Raw genomic sequence first — 24,339 nt, 5'->3', positions numbered from 1 at the left:
TTTTCTTTGAGACGGAGTCTTGCTCTGTCGCCCAGGCTGGAGTACAGTGGTGCGATCTCGGCTCACTGCCAAGTTCTGCCTCCCAGATTCATGCCATTCTCCTGCCTCAGCCTCCCGAGTAGCTGGGACTACAGGCGCTCACCACCACACCTGGCTAATTTTTTGTATTTTTAGTAGAGACGGGGTTTCACCGTGTTAGCCAGGATGGCCCGGATCTCCTGACCTCGTGATCCGCCCTCCTGGGCATCCCAAAGTGCTGGGATTACAGGCGTGAGTCACCGCGCTCGACCCAGCTCTTGGGCTTTCTGTTCAAAGGAATTGAGTCATCTTCTGATGGGCACTATATATTGCTTTGGTGATTGTCCACTTGTGAAGATACTTATCAGGGCTTCTAGAGTCTGTGAGTCTTAGGATGAAGTAGCTAAGACAATGTCTCCATCAGCAGATCCCTAAACATTTTAAGACATCTTAGAATGTCAGACAGCCTTCCTGCATGCCCTCCCTCTCTCCAATCCTTCCTCTCCCTTTCTTTCTTCATTTTCTTTCTTTTTCCTTTTCTTTCTTCTATACGCATTTCTGAGGACCAATTCCATTTGAGGTCATAAAATAGCAAAGCAGGGCTCTGATAAATTCATTTCAAGAGTTTAAATTTCAATTGTTGAAAAAATATAAATACTCAAGAATAGCCACCAATGTCTCAGACTGGAGTTTTTCGCATTGTAAGCTTGTCATGATTTCACAGTCTTTTAAAAATACATGCTCTCATTTGATCCTCACAGTAACTCATAGGGGAATGGAATCTGTGAATAAAAATGGCTAACAGCCATTGAGAGCTTTGTATTAGGCCAGTAGTTCTGAAAGCGTAGTTCTGGGACCTTGGCATTCTTTGATATGAGATAGAGATATAACAGATAGGAGAATCCAGTTGTCTTCTATTAAGCCAGACATTAAAGAGACTTGCAAAAATGTAAAACAATGATACTATTCTCATTAAGTTTTTGTTTTGTTTTGGAAAATATAGGCTTTTACAAATTAAAATATGTTATTTGCATTAACATTTTATGAGTTTACATTTTTAAGCAAATTAATATTTTAACATTTATTTATTTTAATACCTAATACATTAAATATCTATAGATATAACTCCAATAAAGAAAAGCCTTAGGAATAGGCTCTGCTGTCATCTTTCTTTTACAGGTAAGGAAACAAAGGCTAAGAGAGAGCTTAGGAAACTCCAAGGTTTCATGATAATAGGCGGTGGAGGCAGGATGAGAGCTCAAAGCTCTCTGCCTGCAGGATTTGAGATTTGACTTCTCCTTCTCCTTCTCCTTCTCCTTCTCCTTCTCCTTCTTCTTCAGTGGAGTTTCACTCTTGTTGCCCAGGCTGGAGTGCAATGGCGCGATCTCAGCTCACTGCAACCTCTGCTTCCTGGGTTTAAGCGATTCTCCTGCCTTAGCCTACCAAGTAGCTGGGATTACAGGCATGAGCCACGATGCCCGGCTACTTTTTTGTATTTTAGTAGAGACGGGGTTTCACCATGTTGGTCAGGCTGGTCTTGAACTCCTGACCTCAGGTGATCCACCCACCTTGGCCTCCCAAAGTGCTGGGATTACAGGTGTGAGCCATTGCACACGGCCCTTCCTTAGGTTCTTTATCTCTGGTCAGAACAAAACTGATAATTTTCTTTTAACACTCCCATGATCCTTTTTCCATACCTCTATTTCGCCACTTATGCATCATCTCATAATTGCTCTTAGGTCTGTCACCAAAGCAGTAGAATGTGATAGTTAAATTCTCAACATCTACAGCAGTGCTGTCCAATAGATATATAACGTTAGACACATAGATAATTTTGAATGTTCTCATAGCCACATTTTGAAAAGTAAATAAATTATTGAATTAAGGTAAGTGTAATTCAATAATATATTTCATTTTAACTCAAAATATCTAAAATATTTCAATATATAATCAATATTAAAATTATTAATGTAATATTTTACTTTTTTTAGTAATTCTTTGAACTCTGCGGTACATTTTTATACTTATGTCTCAGTTTATTCTAACTACATTGCAAGTACTCAGGTGGCATGTGTGGCTAGTGGCTACTATATTGGGCAGAGCAGGTATAGAGTCAGTCTCCCTGGGTTCAAATTCCAACTTTATCATTTACCAGCCAGGAAGCTAACCTAGCTTCTCTGTTTCTCAGTTTTTCTCTTCCTCAAATGGAGTTAATAATGCAATTCATATAATAGCATTATTGAAATAATTAAATAAGTTAATATATACAAAGTGCTTAGAATAGCAGCATAAAACATTCACACCATAAATGTTAAACATGATAGTTTTATTTTTAGATTGTAAGATTTCTAAAAACCAAACTGTATTTTATTCTTATTCTACTTGGCTATCTGGCTGCACGGATGGATGAATAAAAGCTGGCTTCCATGACTCACTTTATATGGCATCAAAACTTCAAATGAAATTCTGGATATTTTAGGCAATGGAAAGAGGACACTGTTGATCAATGGCGGGAATAGGATTTGCAGATGTATTTTTAAATAATCTGTTTTGTTGAGGTATAACTAACATAAAATTCACTCAGCCTAAGTGCAGTGAACCCTGGCAAATATGAGTAATCAATATATAGTATAGAACATTGCTAGCACCCAAAAGCTTTTTTTGTGCTTTCTTTGTAGTCAATCCTCTTTCCCCACCCTTAACCTGTAGCCACTATTGATCTGCTATCTTCTACTGTAGTTTCACCTTTTCAGAGTTACATATAAGTGAAACCAGAAAGCATGGAGTCTTGTTTCATCTGGCTTCCTTTACTTAATGTAGTGCTTTGAGGTTCATCCATGTTGTTCTCTGTATCCTTAGTTCATTCTTTTTTTTTTTTTTTTTTTGAGACAGAGTTTCACTCTTGTTGCCCAGGCTGGAGTACAATGGCACAATCTCAGCTCACTGCAACCTCCGCCTCCCAAGTTTAAGCAATTCTCGTGCCTCAGCCTCCCGAGTAGCTAGGATTACAGGCATGCACCACCATGCCTGGCTAATTTTGAATTTTTAGTAGAGATGGGGTTTCTCCATGTTGAAGCTGGTCTCGAACTCCTGACCTCAGGTGATCCGCCCACCTCAGCCTCCCAAAGTGCTGGGATTACAGGTGTGAGCCACCGCACCCGGCCATTTCATTCTTTTTTATTACTGAGTAATATTTCATTGTATGGTGATATGGTTTGACTCTGTGTTCCCACCCAAATCTCTTGTTGCATTGTAGCTGCCAGTGTTGGAGATGGGGCCTAATGGGAGATGATTGGATCATGGAGATGGATTCTAATTGTTTGGTGCCATTCCCCAAATTCTGCCTCCTGATAGAGTTCTCAAGAGATCTGGTTGTTTGAAAGTGCATAATACTGCTCCCCTTATCTTGCTCCCTCTTGCCAACCAGGTAAAGATGTTCCTGCTTCCCCTTCCCCTTCTGCTATGACTGTAAGTTTCCCGAGGTCTCCTCAGCCATGCCTGCCGTACAGCCTGTAAAACTGTGAGTCAATTAAACCTCTTTTCTTTATAAACTACCCAGTTTCAGGTAGTTGTTTATAGCAATGTGAGAATGGACTAATACATGCGGATATGCCTACAACTTGTTACCCATTTTCCTATTGATGAATGCTTGACTTGTTTCTAGTTTTAAGCCATTATTCTCTCTCTCTCTGTTTTTGTTTTGTTTGTCTGTTTTGTTTTTGAGACAGGGTCTGGCTCTGTTGCCCAGGCTGGAGTGCAGTGGTGTGATCTTGACTCACTGCAACCTCTGCTTCCCAGACTCAAGTGATCTTCCCACCTTAGCCTCCTGAGTAGCTGGAACTAAAGGTGCACGCCACCATATCCAGCTAATTTTTTGTACTTTTTGTAGAGATGGGGTTTTGCCGTGTTGCCAAGGCTCATTTCAAACTCCTGAGCTCAAGCAATTCACCGACCTCTGGCCTCTCAAAGTGCTTGGATTACAGGCATGAGCCACTGTGCTGGGCCCGTTATTCTCTTAACAGTGTTTTCACAGAGCAGAAATTTTAAGTTTTAATAAAGGTCCAACTTATCAGTTTTTTCTTTAGGGATCATACTTTTGGTGTCGTATCTAAAAAAGTCATCACAAAATCCAAGGTCATCTAGATTTTCTCCTTTTAAATGTTTTGTAGTTTAGCATTTTATATTTAGGTATATGATCCATTTTGAATTTTGGCGTGTGTGTGTGTGTGTGAAAAGTTTAAGATCCACGTCTAGATTTGTTTCTTTGCATGTGGATGCCCAGTTTTTCCAGCACCACTTGAAAAGACTATACTTACCCATTGGCAATGTTTATTTCTGGAGTTTCTCTTACCTGTTTCACATGTCTAGAGTTACAATACTGCCACATTGTTTTGATTACTATAGCTTTATAGTAAGTCTTGATATCGGGGCGATTAGTCCTCAAACACTGGGTTTTTTTTCAAAATCGTTTTGGTTATCTAGGTACTTGGATTTTCCACATAAATTTTAGAACTAGGCTGTCACTTTCTACAAATATTTTCTGGAGTTTTGAATGAGATTGTTTTGAAATATCACTTTTGGGGAGACTTAACGTCTTAACAATATTGAGTCTTCAAAACATGGTCTTTTTTTTCCTTTCTTTTCTTTTTCTCTTTTCTTTCTTTCTTTCTTTCTTTTTTTCTTTCTTTTTCTTTCTCTCTCTCTCTTTTCCTTCCTTCCTTCCTTCCTTCCTTCCTTCCTTCCTTCCTTCTTTCCTTTCTCCCTCCCTCCCTCCCTCCCTCTCTCCCTCCCTCCCTCCTTCCCTCCCTCTTTCTCTCTCTTTCTGTTTCTTTCTTCTCAGGGTGTCACTCTGTCACCCAGGCTGTGGAGTACAGTGTCATGATCACAGCTCATTGCAGCCTCCACCTCCAGGACTCAATCAATCCTCCTGCCTCAGACTCCCAAGTACCCGGGACTACAGACATGAACCACCAAACCTGCTAAGTTTTCCACTTCTACTTCTTCTTCTTCTTCTTCTTCTTCTTTTTTTTTTTTTGAGAGATGGGGTCTCACTATGTTGTATAGGCTGGTCTTGAACTCCTGGGATCAAGTGATCCTCCTGCCATGGCCTCCCAAAATGCTAGGATTACAGCTGTGAGCTATTGCACCTGGCCCCTTGCTCCATTTTTTACATCTTTAATTTTATTGATAAATTTTGAGAATTGATAATTATTTGATAATTTGATATTTTCCAGTAAATATTTTATCATTTTTAGTAAACAGATTTTGCATATTTTACTAAATTTATCCTTAAGAAATTAATGTTATTTATTCTGTTATAAATGGTATTACTTTTTACAATTTCCAATTATTTGCTGCTAGTACACAGAAAGACAATAGATCTATATTGACTTTGTATCCTGCAAACTTGCTAAAGTCCCACCTTAGTTCTAGTGCTTTTATATAGATTTCCTAGGTTTTTGACACATACTATCATGTCATCTATGCATAAATGTAGCTTTACTTCTTCTTTTTCAGTCAGTATCTCCATAGCATTATTTAGGATCCCCAGTACAATGCCAAATAGAAATAATGAAAGTGAACACCCCCACTTAGTTCATGATTTTTTGAGGAAAACATTTAGTATCTTATCGTTAGGTATTATGCTTACTGTTCATTTTTTAATAGATGCTATTTATCCACTTGAGAAAGTTCCCTTATGCTTCTAGTTTTTTGAGAGTTTTTTAAAAATAATGAATGCATATTAAATTTTATCAAATACTTTGTATCTATGAGATGACATAGTATGATTTTTCTGCCTGTTAACATGATTAATTTTATTGGTTGATATTTGAATATTAAATCAGCCTGCTTAGTCATTGTGCATTACTCTTTTTATATTGCTGGATTCCATTTGTTGAAAAAACATGGTTTGCAGTTTTTTAAATCTTTTTCTGATTTTGGAGTCAAAGTAATGTTGGTCTCACGAGATGATTTGGAATATGTCTCCTTCTTTTCCATTTTATGAAATAATTTGTATAGAATTAGTGTTATTTCTTCCTTAAATGTTTGGAAGAATTTACCAGTGAAGCCCTCTAGCCCTGGAATTTTCTTTGTGGAAAGGTTGTTATCTAAAACAATTATTTTGTTATTGATATCATGCTATTCAGGTTTTCTGTATTTTTCTGAGGGGGCTTTGGTAGTTCGTGTCTTTAAAGAAATTTATCATTTCATTTAAGTTGATGAATTTGTTGCTAAAAAATTGGTTATAATATTTCTTTTTTATTTTTGGTCTTTTCTCACCTTTTCTTGATCAGTCTGGTTAGAAGTATATCAATCTTATTGCTCTTTTCAAAGGATTAGCTTTCGGTTTCATCCGTCTCTATTATTATTCTGTTTTCTATTTCACTGATTTCTGCTCTGAGCTCATCATTTCCTTCCTCCAGCTTCCTTTGGTTTGATTTCCCTTCCTTTCTACTGCTTTTTTACTGAAGAAAGAAGCTCGGATTATTGAATTGAGAGCTCCCCACCATATTGGCATTTAGTGGTATCGTTTTGCTTTTAAACTGCTTTAGCTTCATCCACAAATTTTGATATGTTATATTTTTATTTTCATTCAGTTCAAAATGTTTAACTTTCTTTGTGATTTCTTCTTTGACCCATTTGTTATTTAGAAGTGTGTTGCTTAATTTTCAATTAGTTGGAATTCCAGATTTTTTATTTATAATTGATCTCTAGTTTAAATTCATTTTTGTTGCAGACCATGTTTTGTAAGATTAATCCTATTACATTTACTAAGAGGTTTTTTGTTTTTCTTTTTGTTTAATACAGAATGGAGGTTTAGTTCACGTTCTTTTTTATTCTTTTTTTAGATGAAGTCTTGTTCTGCCATGCAGACTGGAGTGCAGTGGTGTGATCTCAGCTCATTGCAACCTCTGCCTCCCGGGCTTAAGCAATTCTTCTGTCTCAGCCTCCCAAGTAGCTGGGATCGCAAGCTCTCGCCACCATGCCCAGCCAATTTTTGTATTTTCAGTAGAGATGGAGTTTTCACCCTGTTGGCCAGGCTGGTCTTGACCTCTTGACTTCAAGTGATCTGCCCACCTTGGCCTCCCAAAGGGCTGGGACTACAGGGGTGAGCCGCTGCTCACTAAGAGTTTTTAATAGCATAGTGTATGATTTATTTTGACAAATATTCCAAGTACACTTGAAAAAAATGTTTATTTTGTTATTGGGTAGAGTGTCCCATTAGTGTCAATTAGGTCAAGTTGGCTGAGAGTGTGGTTCAAGTCTTCCGTATTCTTACTGTGATTTCCTGTTTACTCATTCTACCAATTACAGAGAGAGGAATGCTAAGGTCTCCAACTAAAATTGTGGATTTTTCTATTTCTTCTTTTAGTACCATCAGTCTTTGCTTCATGTATTTTGAACTTCTGTTTTACTTGCATATACATTTAGGATTACTATTCTTTCTTTATGAATTGATCCCCTTTACTTATGAAATATCCATCTTTATCCTATGTTTATACCTTGTTTTGAAGTCTGCATTATCTGATTTTAAGATAGCCATTTCAGCTTTATTCTAATTAAGGTTTCCATCCTTTTACTTTTCAAGCTATTTGTATTTTTATATTTAAAGTGGGTTTCTTATAGACAGCATATCTTTGGGTCTTGCATTTTAATCTAATTTCATAATTACTGCTCTTTAATTAGAATGCCTAGCCATTTATTAATATATTTCTATTTATACAATTGGATAGAACACTATCTTGCTTTTCGTTTTGTATTTGTACCACCTGTTCATTGTTCTCTCTCACCTTTTATTGTCTTCTTTTTGGGTATTTTTTATGACTCTATTTTTATCTCTATTCGCTTATTAGCTATTCTTTTTGTTCTTTCTTTCCTTTTTTTTTCTTTTGCGGTTACTCTAGAATTCACAATATATAATTTTAACTTATCACAGTCTACTTTCAAATAACATTATAGTACTTCATGTGTAAAAATCTTCATAGCATACTCCTGTTTCCCCTCCTGTCTTTTGTACTATTGTTACAATGCATTTTACTTCTGCATATGATCTGAACTCTAATACGGTGCTATTATTTATGCTACAATAGCCAATTATATTTAAGGAAATTGAAAAATGACAACAAATGTCCTATATTTACCCCAATACATGCCATTTTATTACTCTTTATTGCTTCATGTAGATCCAAATCTTTATCTGTTATTATTTTCTTTCTTCTGGAGAACTTTAACATTTATTATAGTTCAGATCTGCTGGTGACAAAATCTCTCAACTTTTCTTTGTCTGAGAAAGTATTATTTTTACTTAAATTTTGAATGATGTTTTCACTTGGTGTTGAATTTTAGATAATTAGGTTTTTTCTTCCAGCACTCTAAAGATTTTGTTGCATTGTCTCTGGTTTGCATGGCCTCTTACAAGAAGTCTGATGATTCTTATTTTTTGTTCCTTTGTACATAATGCATGTTTTTTCTCTGGCTGGTTTTAAGATTTTCTCTTCATCGCTGACTTCAGTTAATGTGATTATCTCGTGCTACATTAAGCTTTTGTATGTGTGTGATTATTCTAGCAGAGGTTCATTGAGCTCTTTAAATCTGGGAGTTATATTTTTCAACAAATTTGGAAAAATTTTGGCCATTATTCTACAATTGTTTTGTCCCTCCCTTTTTCCTTCTGGAACTCTATATGTATGTTAGGTTGCTTTACATTGTCCCATAGATCACTGACTATCAGTCATTTTTTCTCTTTCTGCCTTATTTTGACTGTTTCTATTCCTATATCTTCTCATTTTGGTAGTTTCTTCCACAGTGTCTAATCCGCTATTAATCCCATCTGGTATATTTTCACTTCTGATATTATGTTTTCTATGTCTAGAAGTTTCATTTGGGTCTTTTTTGGCCCACATATACTAGTTAATTATCTCTGTCATTTCTGCATCTGTTTCTATTGATTGATTTTTCTTCTATATGAGTTACATTTTTGCTTTTATACATGCCAGGTAATTTTTGATGTAATGTTGGTCATTGTGAATTTTAAGTTACTGAGTGCTAAAAGATAACTGAAAAAGTGCAGGACTTTATTTTTTGGCATGAAATTTAGTTGTTTGAATCAGTTTGATCTTTTTGAATCTTGATGTTAAGATTTTTTTGTGGCTGGTTCATAGCAACTTTCACTGTAGAGCTATTTTAGTCCCAATCCTAAAGTGAGAACTCTACCTACTGCCCTATGTATTACAAGGTCTCTCCACTCTGGTGAGAAAGGAAACTACTCTTAACTCTATGTAAGCTCCAGTAATTGTTCTGCTTACTGGTTTTCAGTGGTTATTTTTGTGACCTCCTGGATAGATTGGTACTCAGGTAAAGATTTCAGGAGATGGCTCTGCAGATCTCTAGTAATCTAGCCTGCAAATTCTAAATGCCTAATCCTTCCCAAACTCTATCTCCTGAGTTCAGTGGCACTGCAGAATTTTGCTTGGATTCTCTCGCTTTGCTCTGTGCACTAGAAACTATCTCTAGGCAGTAAGGAGGGGTAATTATAGAGTGTGCCTCATTTGTCTTACATTGATCAAGGACTATAGTTCTCCTCTGTCTGAAGCAGTTTTAAAGTATATTTTTGGATGGATTTCTAATTGTTTATGAAGGAAAGGCAATTCCCACAGGAGTTAAATTTTCATGGGCAAAACAGAAGTCTGTCTATGAATATAATTTAATGTAAAAATAGATTTTTTCTGAGTAAAATATCTCCTTTTCTAGGTATTTAATAGAAAATTTTTTATTTTTCCATTTTAAAGTGTCACAAAGCCTCTTACATTTAAAACAAACTGAAAGTCTTCAATTCCCAACATTTTTGACCTAACAGGAAGAAGAGCAGCACTTTGTTTTTCTTATATGATGTCAGTTTTTGCCATACAAGTCAGGTTTTAAAAATCAGTTATACACATAAAATGTTGTAAGGACATAAGTATTATTGGGATACTTGAGATTGTATTTTCTAGAAAATGCACTACTTTTCTGTTCATTTAGCCCTTACTAAAATCATTTTTTTTCTTCCTAGTTACCAGTTGGGCTTTAATAATTATACAAGTAACAATTTATATGGCATTTTGTATATTTGGTCTCTTAAAAATTTAAAAATGGTAAAACATCAGTTGCTTTATATAAAGTGTTGACAAGTTATTTATCAGGATCAAAACTCAGTGCATAAGGAGAATAAGAAATATCTATTTATGGGTAGTATTATTTAATAACATGTGCACTTCCCACTTCAATAGAGAACATTTGGTACCTCTTAGCAAGCAAATTCTATTCTCTTATAGCTCTTCCTGAACAGGTTATAAATATTTGTGATATTCCTTTTTGAATTAGTCTAATTCTTTGTAATACATTGAGTTTCTGTGTTTTGCAGAGTCTTTGAAGACTAACTTAAAGGATACGGATTTGAGGAATTATAAATTAACTGTGTTCTAATATTTCCTTCTGCTTATGTGTTAAATACTTTGCAAAAATAATTACTTTCTCGCCTGGGCGCGGTGGCTCATGCCTGTAATCCCAGCACTTTGGGAGGCTGAGGTGGGCAGATCACGAGTTCAGGAGATCGAGACTATCCTGGTTAACACGGTGAAACCCAGTCTCTGCTAACAATACAAAAAGTTAGCTGGGTGTGGTTGCACGTGCCTGTAATCCCAGCAACTCGGAAGGCTGAGGCAGGAGAATCACTTGAACCTGGGAGGCGGAGGCTGCAGTGAGCCGACATCGTGCCACTGCACTCCAGCCTGGGCGGCAGAGCGAGACCCTGTCTGAAAAAAAAAAAATTACTTTCTACATAAGCAGAATATCTATAGAAACAAACAAAACAATTACTTTCATTTTCATTTTCCAGAGATAAAAATTTTTTCTTATATATTCTATTATCCCTGAATAGAAACAAGCTTGCCTAAAATACCTGTCATGTCTTATGGTTGTATACCCTTCACCTTTAAAAACAGATACATTTGGAGACACTATTACTTGGCAACTCCTCCATTGTTTTGTGTTTTTATATCCTAATAATGAAGCATAAGATAATCAGTGGAAATTATGATCATGATTAAGAAATTGTAAAGCACCTATAGGAAGGGATGGTTACATTTCTTTTAATACTGTATTGGGCCATTATTCTTATATCTGAAAAAAAAGTTTGAATTCTGCTGGTTGTCATCATGTTTTGGACTATTGAAATTCTTATGCTTTTCTGGCCCTATTTTTGCTTCTTAATTATCAAAATAACATAACTGACATCTACACAATAGGCCAAACTTTAAAAAATTCATAGCTTTTAATTTTCATTTTGTTTATACTATGTGAACACCCTGCATTTTAGAGTTTGTATATTACTTAGGGGAATAACTGCAGAGTTTTCCCCTTTACATAATTGTATTTAATGATAAAAAGAAAACCAAGATGTCATGATGCCTGTGGTCCTCTGATGTTCTTTGTTATCAATTAAAAAATAAACTAGATTTTCTAATTCCCCAGTTCCTTGAAGATTTATTTTAAAAAGTGACCTGAATTTTTTTAACTTCATGCAAAAATGTTGCATTGTTTACAAGATGAATATTAAGATGACACAATTAGAATGAAAAGTGTTTTCCTTTGAGGTTCTCTTGAGAAAGAAAGTGTGACACCCAGACACCTTGGGATATAGCTGAAACGTACATGTTATCTACAAACCTGATTAGATATTAATGTATGCTACTCATCAAGTTTATTTTCCCTATTGACTGAAGTTAACATTAATCCTTTAATTTGCAAATACTACAGTTCTAAATATTACATTTCCAAGTTGATCACTGGTGGTTATGCTACATGGTGTCACTGTAAACTCACTTCTGAGAAGATTATTTACAGTTGCTCTAGAAGAGGAAATTATCTCCAACATATCTCTCTTGCAAAATTAGTGGAAATACGGGTTGCTATTAAACCTGATCAGCTGGTATGACAGCAGAGTACTTGTAAAAAAATTACTTACTATCTCTTTGTTTACAGTCTTCACTAAGGTGAATATATTTAATGTAATTACTCAACTGCTAAGCAGCCACTGATGTTAACTATCTCTGTTTAAATAAATTGCATTTTAAACAAAATTTATTCCACACCAAAGGTTTTATTATTTTTTTTCTTAAGAATTCTATCTTGTGGCCGGGCGCGGTGGCTCACGCCTGTAATCTCAGCACTTTGAGAGGCCAAGGCGGGCAGATCACGAGGTCAGGAGATCAAGACCATCCTGGCCAACATGGGGAAACCCCGTCTCTACTAAAAATACAAAAAATTAGCCGGGCTTGGTGGCGGACGCCTGTAGTCCCAGCTGCTCGGAGGCTGAGGCAGGAGAATGGCGTGAATCCGGGAGATGGAGCTTGCAATGAGCCGAGATCGTGCCACTGCACTCCAGCCTGGGTGACAGAGCGAGACTCCGTCTCAAAAAAAAAAAGAATTCTATTTTGTGTCTACATCTAGAAAAGGAATTTAATGAAGAAGTATTGTGCTGTCTAAGCCCACAAGTATTATTACACAGAGAAAATCTGACTATTCTTGTATCTTCAGAAAGGGTGGCATCGTGTCAAATTAAAATTTTGGATTTCTTAATCAGCCACTGATTTATAAGACAATTTGGGGACAATTTACTTTATGAGTGCCTCAATTTACTTTTTCAATAGCAATAAAAATTTAGTGAGACCCCTGTGTATTTAGTGAAATACATTGGAACAAACAGATGAAAACAGCGACTGAACTATAAACTTCTATTCTATTCTTATGATAGAAAAAATTACTCCAAGCCAGCAATGGGCAAAATATGTAACTGTAATGCCCTTAGGTAGTGTCTGTTGATTTCAAGGGAAGCCATGCAAATGTATATGAATAGAATTTGATTCTGAGTCTCTTCAGTTGGCTCAACAATTTACATTTTCGGTTATATTTATGTAGTTATATCTATATCCCCTAAACAGCTCCCAGAATAAATGTATTTTATGTCTTGAATCATCAACCGGTCTTAAAACTGCTCTTTCTTTCTTTACATAAATATTCCGATGTAGCTGGTTGCCTAACAAGCTCGCTTAGCCATCCAGGAAACCTCAAATCCAAGGCCTATTCATATTTCTTGGTTCTGATATATGACTTTAAATGGGAAAATAATCTTTTCCAAAATGCATTGCTCCCCAAGCATCACTCTAAGGAACAGAATGTAGCTGGGTTGGCTATTATTTGGGGGTTTGGAAAAGCAGCGTAATGATATTCATATTAGAAATGATAAGCCTGGAGAGTTATAACTTCTGTCTCCAATACATTAAGTCTGAACTTTGGTTCAACTGCTATTTTGATGGAAAGGTTTGTGCTGTTTTCTGCGTTTGAGTTGCCAGACTTCTTAACTGGCTTTTAAATATCTTAAGTAGAGCAATTCACTATTATATACTAATTTTGTATTTATTTATGTTATTACTTGTTGAAAGTTAGAAGCAGTGTATTTTTTGTTTCACAACAAATTTCTATACCCAGCACAATTTCCAGTTTATAGTAGGTGCTCAACAAATACCTATTAAGTAGATGAATATCAGCTGCCTCTGTATTCTTCTGATTCCTTGCTCTTACTGTACCTGCACACCTGTGAGTTCCAGGTGTCACGCTATTGCACCCCACCTTCTACTCTTAAAAATATCAAAATAGGACCTTCGTTCAAGGTCCAACCAGAAAGAAGGAATCACTCTTCTTAAATTAGAGGAAATTTATTTAGTGCAAAGAACTGGTTACACAGGTGCAGAAAGAGCTGAGAAGATGAAAAGAGCACAAGAAAGCAACCCAGAGATTAGCAGTAGCAGGAAGCTACACCACTAGACTGGAGGGACAAAGGGAGGAAGTGGAGTGGAGGAAGTCATGTTACCACAGCTCAGAGGCTGGGGGCACCTAATGGAAGCTGAAACCACAGAAGACCATTCTGATAGACACTGATACTAAAAAGGTGATGCAAGAATGTGATACCTGACAGGCACCAGAAGCAGAGAACGGAAGAGGTCCTCTGGCTTCTGTCTTCCTTCTACCCTCCTATTTCTCATTAGCCAAACCCTGTAAAATGCCCGTTGACATGGGGGCATAGGGAAAGCAGCCTGCACTCCTCCCCAGTCCCCTAGACTGAGCAGAGCAGGGAAGGACAAAGAATAGATCTGAGAGTAAACAGGCCATGATCTGATCCACCACCAAAGGAAGATATTTGGGAATAATAATAATAATATTTTGGAATAATATGTTTGACAATTTTGTGCTTTCTATTCCCTTCTGACATGTTCCTGCCTGCTGGTCACTCTGCCTAGTAACTCCTATCCCAGTGTGGCCTCACCAGTGATACTTCCCCAGCATCCTTTGATCCTGAGAGCCCTTCATGAGGCGCAATCCAAGATCCGGTAGCTGGCGCCGCACTTTACATGCTGCTCAAGCACCCAGTACAGAGGAATCCAGCCCAGTGGACCTTGCTCCAGAACTCATCCGCCAGCCTCTCAGCTGATTTCACGCCCAGAGATGGTGGATGATTTTCCTGAGCTCCTGGTGGAGACAGCTATGTGATCTTGATGACCCAGGCCAACTTCCAGCTTTTTAGTGGTGTGATTAGGGCAGCCTCTGCGTCACCACAATTCTACCCTTATATTTTTCAATGAAGATTTTTTTCTTTGGCAGTTATTGTCCTTCACATTTTATGCTTCATTCATAAGAATCTAATTTGCATTGCAACATACAGACAAGCTACAAATTAAGACATCTTGTTATTATTATTACTATTCGTAACATTTTTCACTAGGCATCTGCTTTGATTTCTACAACCACCACATGACGTTAAGGCAGTTTCCCACCATTGGCACTACTGTCATTTTGGGCCGGACAGTTCTTCGTGGTGGGTTGTCCTGTGCACTGTGGAATATTTAGCAGCCTCCCTGAACTCTATTCACTGGATGCCAGTGGCACAGTGGCACTCCCCTCCCCCTACTTGTGACTACCAAAAATGTCGCCAGGCTTTGTCAATTGTCCTGTGAGGGATGAAAATCATCCTTCTTTGAGAACCACTGTGTTAAGAGGAGTACAATTATTGTGATCCACATTGTACAGATGAAAATATGATGGTCAGAGATGTTAAGGAAGCATTCCAGGGACTTCTTCCTTACATGCCATCATATATTTTAACTTTTTACATGGGCTATAAGTCAAATATCAATAAGAAATTATTGGGGTGAAAAATTTGCTGATCTGGGGCAAAGTTAAAACTGGGACCCAAAATATAAGGAAAAAAGGCACTATTTCCTATTTTGAAATCCATTTCTAGACCCTAGAAATTAAAGCAATAATCTTGATTTTGGTAACTGAAGAGTTGTACAATGTTATCCTAATAGCTATATGTTATAAGAAATTGAGTGTTGGGACTATTGGGGACAGCCCTGGAGTTTACTTAGCAGGGAAAACAGCACTAGTGGCTTTCTATCTGGCATTGACGTAATGACTAATTTTTTTTTCCTATATTTAAAATCTTTGGTTTCTTCAAGATAAGAACACCTTAATTTCCCTTATCACATCTGTTTGCTCACTCATGTGCATGTTTTCCTCTTTGTCAGCAGTTGGCTACCAGATGAAGTTTAGATAAATGGTTGTCAGCTTCCCTTACACTTGTTTATGATGAGGTTTGGATGAAAGACTTACGGCAGATACTCTCAATGAGAAGAGTCCTGCACTCTCCACAGTTCATTGAACCCATATGGATCAGAACAGCTGGAAGGATGGATTTGCTACCTGAGGCCAGCAATTGTGTCGCCAACCATGACTCCCACTTGCTGACCCTCGTATAATGCATTGCAGTTCAGGGAATGTTGATCACTCCTTTCCATTTTGTGATGGATGGTGCTGTTTAAAACTCATGGTCTTGGAAACCCCTGGTGAGTTTCTACATCTCACAGATGCAAGTGAGGCAGATAGTCAATAAATAATGGCGTGTTCTAGAGAAAGAAATATATACTGCTCTCCACCATGTGGGCTAAATGGTCCTGCCAACACGCAAGGGTGACATTAGTTTAGACCTGGAATGGAAAGACATCTAGAAAAAACTATTTCTGGCTATTACTGTTGTAAGAAATACCTGCTTCTTTCTGGGCCTGTGTTTAAGACTGCTTTATGCATATTGCTTGATTCTAGGGTGGCGCTAAAACACCTGCACTACCTAGATGCTAATCTGTGGCTAGCAGAGTGATAGCAAAGCTTAAGAGGACAAAGCTTTACTGAATTAGATGCGCTCACTCGGGCTGGAGTTGTGGGTACCACTTCATGGAAGGCAATTTTCTTCAGTTGTGTAAAGCTTGGCGAGGCATTCACAGAGTCACCTGGAAAGACTGCCGTGATTGACACTGTTAAACTTTTACATCATTCACAAACTCCCCTGACACTGAGTTCATTCTCCCAAAGCAACCTTCCAATTTCAGCTGTGCTTTACAAGTAGTCTTATCTCCAAATGGCATATAAGGCAGACAAACCAATGGGATGTCCAAGTGATGCCCTAGTTAATATATACAACAAGTATGTTTTTCGTTATACAAATTAATCCATTGGCAACAAGTTGTAAAAAAATGAATAAAATCAGTTAATGAGTTTCAGTTGTAAAAAGGTCAGCTGTAGTCCCTGTATTTGGCTGCATTCATTTCTTTGGGAAGAAGTAAAATGAAGCCCCAGAGAAGCTTTAGCATTTCATCAGGTATTCTTTAACATAGTTTTCCAGTTGTTTTGTGTGGCATCTTCTTTCCCCAAGAAGATGGCAAGGACTTTTTAAAATTAATTAATTAATTAATTTTTAAAAACTTTTTGCTATTTTATGTATTCTCTAGTACATACTACAATGCTGGGGATATGCTTAATGTTCATTTAAAAATCTATAGTTTGTTTTCTGGTTATCCTAATATATCTGGTCAATTAATTAAAGAGGGATCTGTAAAGATGGGGAATAGTATATTGCAAGTACAGTGGCATCCTGTGAAATGATGGTTTGGTTGATTTACGCATCCATACAATGGGGTCACTAGTAAATCACCATTACTATGTGATCATGATGCCTTTTGCTAAAGGAGCATTTATTGTGAGTTCCAGTGTGTGTGTGCCTTACAGAGAAATGGTAGTGGCTACTGCTGTATTGAATTTATATAAAGGAAAGAAAATTCAAAATGTTTAAGGAGTGAGGGTAGTTGAATTTACTAGTAATATATTTATGATCTGAAGTTGTGTTGTGATATTTGGCTATTACTCCACCTCACTAAATGTGAAGATTAGAGCAGTGAGCTCCTAAAAAAAAGGATTTTTGGGAATAATTCTGTTGTAGATGCTGGTGTGGATATCAGATAGCTTTAAAATACTAACACAGGCATGGTGTGGTAGTTCATACCTGTTATCCCAGCACTTTGGGAGGCTGAGGCAGGCAGATTGCTTGAGCCCAAGAATTTGAGACCAGCCAGGGCAACATGGCGAAACTCCATCTCTACAAAAAATACAAAAATTAGCCAGGTGTGGTGGCATGCACCTGTAGTCCCAGGTATCAGGGAGGCTGAGGTAGGAGGATCATCTGAGCCCGGGAGGTCGAGGCTGCAGTGAACTGTGATCAGATCATTGTACTTTCAGCCTGGGTGACAGAGTGAGACCTTGTCTCAAATATAAATAAAATAAAATAAAGTAAAAATACTAAGAGAAGGCTGATTCAAATAGAAAATTCTCAAAGAATAAACTACTGTTGATTAAAATCTGTACTGTCACCATTTGTATAAGTTGTTAATGTATGTTACTAATTTAATATTAGATTTACTTTAAGCTGCTTTGAATCTTGGGATGTTTATATCTTTGCTTGGCTTTGAAACACTGAGTTAGTCTTTCTAGTAACCTCTGAATTGTTATAGATAAGGTGTAAATTTTCCTGTACTTCATCTACAATTTCCAGTGAAATATTTCGGTAATAGCTCACTGTATTAATTTCTGGTGATTGCTATAGCAAATTACTGCAACATGGTGACTAAAAACAGCAAACTACTTAAAAACAACAGAAATGTATTATTTCACAGTTCCTGGGCCCAGAAGTCTGAAAGCAGTATCACTAGGCTGAAATCAAGGTACCAATAGAGCTGGGCTACCCTCCGGAGGCTCTGCAGGGGAATCCATTTCTTGAAACTTCTGTCTTTGGATGACTGAGAATTTCTTTACTGATGGCTGTATCACTTCATTCTTTGCTTTCATGGTCATGTTACCTTCTCCTCTTCTGTCAAATCTCCCTCCACCTCCCTCTTATAGGCTATGATGTTATTGCATTTAGAGCCCAGGTAGATAATCCAGAATAATCTCCCCATTTGAAGATCCTTAATCTAATCACATCACCAAAGTCCTTTTTTGGCCATGTAAGAAAATATTCATAGGTTCCAGGGATTCAAAGGCAGCTATCTTTGGAGGGGGGTAACATTATTCAGACAACTTTTTTGTTTGGCTCTGTGGCAGCCAACTGCAATTGCCATATGTTGTGAGATTTGGAACACACCTTCTTCCAGTCTCTTTTATTCTTTACTGTTCGGGTCTTGGGACTAGTTTCTGCATTGCCACTCAATTCCATATCCGTAGGACGCCTTCATTTTAAATTTGAAAATTTGCCCATACTTATTTTTTCTAACTAGAAGCATAATTTAATTATATTATAATTAAAATAAGTATTTCGATTTAATTATCAATTACAGTTTACATAGAAATTGCTATAACTGGAGCTGTCTGCATGAAATATCCAAATAAATGCATTATAATGTTACATTAGTGCATAGAAGAAAATCATCTGAAAGGAGTCAGTCTGTCCACTGACTGCATCAGTGATGTGTTTGTGAATAATACTAGAAACAATGCTGGTGTCCCATACATGCACTACAACATCATAACGATGTCTTACGCAATGCAATGGGTAAGGTGAAATGCTGTCTTATTAAAATAGGATAAAATGGTATTGAAGAGGAAAAAATTTTTTACAATTCTTCAGTGTTTAAATTTAATTAAAATTAAATACAATTCAAATTGTAATTCCTCAGCTGCGGTAGTCTCATTCAAGTGCTCCATAGCCACATGTGTCTAGTGGCCACTTTATTGTACACCACAACTTGGACTGTAGGAGAATGAGAACCAATTGTTAGGGTGCCAGGCGTTTTGTTAGATAGTTGGATCTCAAAGAAAGGATCTCAATTATTCCTCAGAACAGTCCTATCTATCGTTACCCATATTGTACATGAAAAACTGAGACTCAGTGAGATTTAGTGACTTGTCCAAGGCCATACAATTAATCAGTGAAGCAGCTGGAATGCAGCTGTTAGTTTGAACCCGAAGCCCATGCTGTGTGTGCTGTGATGGTGTGGGGCCCCTTGCTTTGGTGTAATCATATACATAACTGAACCAGAAAACAGGATGCTTTTCCCTTATCTCCCTCACGCCTGGATCCCTTTTGAAATTCACAAGTCTCTAGTTGTTTTAACAATCTTGTATGAGTGAAAGTTTGAACAGTCAACAAATATATATTGTCCCCTATGGGTCAGGCACTACTCTAGTGAACAAGAAACAAGAGCCTCTGCCTTCATGCAGTTTACGGTCTTAAGTAAAAGGAACAGAAAATGACAAAAAAAAAAACACTGTCGGTGAGATACTTCTCTCAGAAGTAAACATTGTGAGTTTGTGAGTTTGCTTACAGTGATGCTGGGGGTTTTTTTGTTTTTTTTCTTTTGAGACGGAGTCTCACTCTGTCCTCCAGGCTGGAGTGCAGTGGTGCGATCTTGGCTCACTGCAAACTCCGCCTCCCAAGTTCACGCCATTCTCCTGCCTCAACCTCCCGAGTAGCTGGGACTACGGGCGCCTACTACTATGCCCGGCTAATTTTTTGTGTTTTTAGTAGAGACGGGGTTTCACTGTGTTAGCCAGGATGGTGTCGATCTCCTGACGTCGTGATCTGCCTGCCTCGGCCTCCCAAAGTGCTGGGATTACAGGCGTGAGCCATCGCGCCCGGCCCCAGGAATGAGTCTTTTCTTCTAATATGCATTGCCAACAGGAGAGATAAAGCCTTTGACAACTCTGTATCTTCCTGTTCCATTGATGTAGCCTTTGCCAGCTCAAACAATCTGAGGTGCATGTTGATGACAGGATTAAAGGAACCGCAAGCAAGGAGAACCACTTCAGTCTTTTCTGAATTTTCCGTGTTAAGAACTTGAAGTTGTTGATCTAAGTGGAAAACTGTGACATCTCTCTTGTAGTTCCACATAGCTGGGGAGGCCTCAGGAAATTTACAGTCATCGCAGAAGGTGAAAGGGAAGCAAGGCATGTCTTAGACAACAGTAGGTGAGAGAGAGCCAATTTGATGTTTTTTGACATATACATTTGCCTGTGCAATTGCCACCCAAAATAAGAATATTAACCATTTTCACAACCACAAAAGTTTTCTCTTGCCTCTTTGGATCTGTTCTCCACCTGCTCTAATCTTGATCCCTGGCAACTACTAGTCCGCTTTCTGTAACTATAAGTTACCTTTTTCCATTTTAGGATTTTATAGAAATGATTTTATATAAAATAAGATTTTATATATGATTTTAGGAATCGTATAATATGTACTCTTTTGTATTGGGCTCTTTCACTTAGCAAAATGTTTTTAAGATTCATACATGGTGTCATGTGTATCAGTAGTTTTTACCATTTTATTTTGGAGCAGTAGTCTACTCAATGGATAGTCTACATTTTGGTAGTCCCTTTTCCTATTGATAGCCATTTGGGTTGTTTCTAGATTTTTGGCTCTTGTGACTGAAGCAATTATGAACCTTTGTGTACAAGTCTCTGTGTGGACATATGTTTTGATTTGCATTTATCTGATGGCTAGTGATGTGGAACATTTTTAATATACCTATGGCCGTTGGTATAATATGTTGGTATAATATGTCTTCTCTGGAGAGATGTCTATTCAATTTCTTAGCCAATTTTAAAATCAGGTTAATACCTGTTGGTATGTCTTCTCTGCGGAAATGTCTAGTCAATTACTTAGCCCATTTTAAAATCAGGTTAGTAGTTTTATTGTTATTGACTTGGAGGATTTCCTTATATACTTTAGAGACTAAACTCTTATCAGATATGTGGTTTACAAATATTTTCTCCCATTCTGTAGGTCACCTTTTCACTTCGTTGATTGTTTTCTTTGCTGGGTGTGCAAAAGGCTTTTTAGTTTTATGTAGCCCCACTTTATCTATTTATTTTTTGAGATGGAGTTCAGGTATTTCTGTGGCACCATTTTTTTTTTAGACAGAGTCTTGTTCTATTGCCCAGGCTGGAGTGCAATGGCACGATCATGGCTTACTGCAACCTCCACCTCCGGGGTTCAAGTGATCCTCCCACCTCAGCCTCCCAAGTAGCTGGGATAACAGGCATTCACTACCACACCCAGCTAAATTTTGTATTTTTAGTAGAGATGGGTTTTTGCCATGTTGGCCAGGCTGCTCTCAAACTTTTGACCTCAGGTGATCCACCCACTTCAGCCTCCCAAAGTGCTGGGATTACAGGCATAAGCCACCATGCCTGTAAATTGTTTTCTGTTAGTCTTGCAGTTCCTTTGTCTTCTTCTCTCTTATTATCTTTCTCTATGTTTGTTGATTTTTTTTTTTTTTTTTTTTGGTACTAATATGCTTTCATTCCTCTCCTTTTTGTTTTGTGTGACTCCTATAGGTTTTTTTTTTCACTTTTGTTTTCTTGGTGCATACATAAAATGCCTTATATTTATAACAGTCTATTTTAAGCTGATAATAGCTTCAATTCAATTGCAGACAGGAATTCTACACTTTAATCCTCACACACTTTATGTTATTGTTGTCACAATTTACATCTATTCATACTGTGTATCCTTTAACATATTTTAAAGTTATAGTTATTTTTAATACTTCTGTTTTTCACTTTTATATTCAAATAAAAAATGGTTTACCTATAACCATTACAGTAATATAGTATTCTGTGTTTATCTATATGTTTATCTTTACCAATAAATCTTTTATTTTCTTAAACTATTGTTTTGCTGTTTGGCATTCTTTCATTTCAACTTGAAGAACTCCCTTTAGATTTTTACTAAGGCAAGTCTAATGTTGATAAACTTTTTCCACTTTTATCTGAGAAAATCTTTTATTTTTTCTTTCCTTTTTTTTTTTTTTTGAGATGGAGTCTCGCTCTGTTGCCCAGACTGGAGTGTAGTGGCACAATCTCGGCTCACTGCAAGCGCCGCCTCCTGGGTTTACACCATTCTCCTGCCTCAGCCTCCTGAGTAGCTGGGACTACAGATGCCCGCCACCTCGCCCGGCTAGTTTTTTTTTTTTTTTGTAATTTTTAGTAGAGACGGGGGTTTCACCATGTTAGCCAGGATGGTCTTGATCTCCTGACCTCGTGATCCACCTGTCTCGGCCTCCCAAAGTGCTGGGATTACAGTCTTGCGCCACCACGCCTGGCCTTTTTCTTTTTGAAGGATGATTTGCCAGGCATAATATTCTTGATAGGGAGTTCTTTTGTTTCAGCACTTTAAATATATCATCCCATTCATTTCTGGACTGCAAAGTTTGTCCTGAAAATTCTGCTGATAGTCTTACGGTAATTCTCTTGTATGTAACAAGTTACTTTTCTCTTGCCACTTTCACAATTCTCTCTTTGTCTTTGACTTTTGACAGTTTGACTAACGTCTCAGTGTGGATTTCTTTAGGTTCATCTTATTTGGTGTCCTTTGGGTCTCCTGGAACTGAATGCTTGTTTCCTTCCCCAAATTGGGAAAATTTACACCATTATTCCTTTGAATAACTTTTCTGGTCCTTTCTTTTTCTCATCTCCTTCAGAGACTCCTATAATGTGTATAGGTGTTGGCCCAGTTGATGGTGTTCCATAAGTCCATAAACTTTCTTCACTCTTTTTCATTCTTTTTTCTTTTTGTTTGTCTGACTGAATTACTTCCAGTGATCTGTGTTCAAGTTTACTGATCCTTCTTCTTCATTTAATCTAATCCACTAGTAAATTTTTATTTCAGTTATGTTCCTGAGTGCTATGATTTTCATTGGGTACTTAATATTTTTTATCTCTTTGTTGAAATTCTCACATTGTTCATGCATTACTCTCTTGACGTTGGTCAGCATCTTTATAACAGGTATCTCTCTGTCAGATAAATCATATAATTCTGTTTCATTATGGTTGGCTTCTGGGAATTTATTATGTTCCTTTGTTTGGAACATCTTTGCCAGTTTCTTTATTTTCCTTGACTCTCTGTGTTGATGTCTGCACACTAGACAGGTAAAGCAGACAACTATGGGTTTTTTTTTTTTTTTTTTTTTCCCCTATTTGCTCTATGCTGAGCCAGGAGGCATTTACCAGTTTAAACCACCATCTCCATTTTTCCCCAAGGTCTGTACACTGTGCTGGACCCATGAGTGTTCCAAGACTGGAAAGACAGATGCCTTTTCTTTAGGTAGCACTGGAGAAGCTGGGGTGCTGGAGACATAGATCAACTTCTTCCCACTCTAGGGAGTAGCTGAGAGTTGACATTTTTGTCTGCTTACTGCAAGAAGAAGGATCTATGTTGTCTATGAGCCCAAGCTGCCGTCTCTCTTCCCCTCAAGCAGCTAGATTGTGCTGATCCACCAAAGCTCAAATTTGGCAAAACAGAAACCAGTCGTCTGGGGTACCATCTCAAAAAAATTGAGGCACTGGACATGTGAACCAACCTTTTCCCTTCCCTGAAAGAAGCTGAAAGTTAGGGGGTCTTTTCCTGATCGTAGGCCACTGTGCCAGGGTTAGGGATTCTGGTAAGGAGATGTCTTAAACCTCTCTACCAGTTTCAATAGTCTGATTTTGCATTAATCCATGATGCAAGAGCCTTTCAGTCACTTTTTCGATTTCTTACAAAGGGAATTTATTTATCTGTGAATTGTTGCCAAATTGGAATGTTTGTCAGGGGAAGGAGAGTTCAGGATTCCTACTCTGCCATCTTGCTGATGTTCTTTTTAACCACTTTTAAATTAGGTTATTTACATTCATATTATTGAATTGCAAGAATTCTTTATATTTTGGGATAAAAGTTTTTTATCATACATGTATTTTATTTATAGTTTAAAGTTAGAATTGAGGTTCAGATTTTTGTTTTTGTTTTTACCTTTAGATATCCAAATGCTCCAGCACTATTTTTTGATGAGACTGCCTTTTCCACAGTGAATAACTTTGGCATATTTGTTGAAAATAAATTTACCTTGTATATCTATATCT

The 24,339-nt window shown here is 37.3% G+C and overlaps 1 long non-coding RNA gene across 2 annotated transcripts in view; it reads left to right on the top strand.

Moving 5' to 3' along the window:
- The window catches only part of LOC144329901 (uncharacterized), a 98,736-nt gene that overhangs the window by 15,414 nt on the left and 58,983 nt on the right, over positions 1 to 24,339 (top strand). For both annotated transcript variants that reach the window (XR_013395638.1, XR_013395639.1), the window contains exon 2: positions 3,446 to 3,538. This is a non-coding gene — a long non-coding RNA (uncharacterized LOC144329901). The remainder of the gene's footprint in view (positions 1 to 3,445; positions 3,539 to 24,339) is intronic.

This window comes from Macaca mulatta, chromosome 7, assembly GCF_049350105.2.
Source record: "Macaca mulatta isolate MMU2019108-1 chromosome 7, T2T-MMU8v2.0, whole genome shotgun sequence".
In the NCBI taxonomy this organism is placed as follows: Eukaryota; Metazoa; Chordata; class Mammalia; order Primates; family Cercopithecidae; genus Macaca; species Macaca mulatta.
This window is presented reverse-complemented; position numbering and strand designations above follow the sequence as displayed.